The sequence below is a fragment of the Austrofundulus limnaeus genome, unplaced genomic scaffold, assembly GCF_001266775.1.
Source record: "Austrofundulus limnaeus strain Quisiro unplaced genomic scaffold, Austrofundulus_limnaeus-1.0 Scaffold148, whole genome shotgun sequence".
NCBI lineage: Eukaryota > Metazoa > Chordata > Actinopteri > Cyprinodontiformes > Rivulidae > Austrofundulus > Austrofundulus limnaeus.
This window is the reverse complement of record NW_013952550.1, coordinates 164,255-166,718: the sequence shown is the minus strand read 5'-3', so window position 1 is coordinate 166,718 and position 2,464 is coordinate 164,255.

The window sequence follows — 2,464 nt, the reverse complement described above, 5'->3', positions numbered from 1 at the left end:
ACATAAAGGTTGAATTTCCAGTGTAGTTGCTACTGCAGTTTATTGGTGAGCTGTAACCAGATTTTAGGCCATGATTTAGCCATGTGATGTGAGTATCAGTCACATGGAGGCAGTGCTTAAAAGCCTGAATTTAGCCTGAAACTCTCAGACTGAAGAAGTCTCTTGGAGGAGAGACGAAACGTTTCATTAAAGAAGAACTCGTCCAGAGGACCTATACAAGTTTTTTCTTTTTGATTTTTTACCTGGATTACTGAGATGCATCAGGACGTTAGTAGTCTTGATCAGTAGTTCTTCGTACTTTTTTAAAGTCATCTTCTGGAATTTGGCTGCATTTTCCATTCAGTTTCAGTCCTGTCAAATGCTCATTCAAATGGAAAACAGCTAATGAACCAATGAATTCAGAAACTGAACCAGAGTTGTGACAAAAAAAACTTTCAAAAATCAGTTCCCGGTTATTTAGCTGAATCGATTAGAAATTCCAAAGACAACACAGGTTGATTTAGTTCCTTTGAGACGCCTCCTAAAGATGAAAAACTGACAAAAAAATGATCACAATTATGTCTTGTCTCAGATTTTTCCCCATTTCTTAAAGACTTGACTTTAAGATGATCATTTCAGCTTATTTATCGAGCGCCAATCCACCAGTGCTCTAAAGAAAGAACCAGTCCAAATCATAAATCTAACCATCAATGTATTTTCACCCACTTTCTGGGCTGCCATGAGCCGATGCCTTTCTGTAGCTGTCATCGTGTGGCAGGTGTGGTCATTTTTCGACAGGTAATCCATCACTGAACTCTGAATCATTTTATTACCAAATGCTAATCATTAAAAAAATTATCCATCTAAAGAAACCAACAGATTAAATCAAAAAATGTTCATTTGTCCTTAGCCCATGATGTCCAGAACCAAACTGGTTTTTAATGCAGTGGCCCCTGAGGGCCCAGTTTCCACAGATTCTTGCGTATTTAATTGTATTATGAATTGTGTGATATTCAAAGAAAATATGTTGAGGAACATAATTCAGGAATTAAGTATTGTCACAGTTTCTCACAGAACCTTTGTCCATCTTTACCTCTGAAGGCTTCAGCTTCTCTAAAATGATCTTTTTATATCCAGTCCTCTTACTGGTTTATTACAAATATTCTAATTATTTACAAACTCCTCCTCCAGTTCATCCTAAGTTGTGTCACTAACTTTTGAGCTGTATTGTTGCCAAAAAAATAATAATTAAGATGACCTATTTGTTTTTGAAAATGCATATTTTTAGTCCAAAACTTTGACATGTTTATTATTGATTTTAAATAAACATGCTTTTTTATTTATTTTAAATCTAATTTTACACAATGACCCAATTTTTTTAAATAATGCTGTGCCTATTTGTAGCTTTATGAAAGGCTCTCATATGATATTTCTTCAGTGTAAAAAAAAACAAGTTAATGGAGCACAATGTTCTTTCAGCTGTGCATGTTTACAAGCTGCAGTTCTTTTATTATTATTATTTATTATTATTATTTATTTTGCAGTTCTGAATAAAGTCAGTGAGTTAGCTTTAGCAGATTAGCCTTCACCACCTTTTTCAGAAGAACGAATTCATCGAGCGATGTGTTGGAATTGTAACAACATCAACAATTATCACGGTTATTACATTTTCTGGAGAGAAAATTTTATTTTATTTAGTCGGGACAGTGTGCAATTAATACATAAACATAAAAACATTTGATGCATTGCACCAGATTTATCCTAAGGTTGACACATATTTTTATAGTCCTGCACTTTACTTATTTTTTATGATCAAACTACATACAGCCTCACATCCTGTTATGATTGATAAAAAAAAGCTGCCAAAGTCTAAAGGAAAACTCTGTAAGGTTTTCAGAAAATCTGCAGAACTATTGATCAAAACAAGTACAGGAAAGTCTGGAAGATAAAAAATAAAATAAAAGCAGCTACGACTTCTGCACATTACTTTACCAGTGTTGTATAAAGTAACACAAAGTCATACTTGAGTAAAAGTACAAGTACCTTATCAAAAAAATACTTTGGTAAAAGTTGAAGTCTCCTTTAGGAATATTACTTGAGTAAAACTCTTAAAGTATCTGATATTTTTGGTACTTCAGTATTAAAAGTAAAAGTATTGATTTAAATTGAGCAGTTGGTCATTTATGCATTTTTGGGGCGGTCACCTCCTAATAAATGTTACTACAGAAAATTTGTCTTATTAAAATAATTAATTTATGTTAAATTTAGGATGCACTAGTCCAGCTGTTTCAGTTTATATACATATATCAAGGCTGCACAAAGCTTTTCCCCAAAATGAAAATCTATCTGAGGGCTGCGGCCAAATGTAAGAATATAATTCATGAAATACAAATACTTCTTAAGTACAGTCCTTTTATTTGCTGGAGTGTGACATGATTTGTTTGTGTACAAACTAATACACTATCAGAGTTTTATATATTTATAC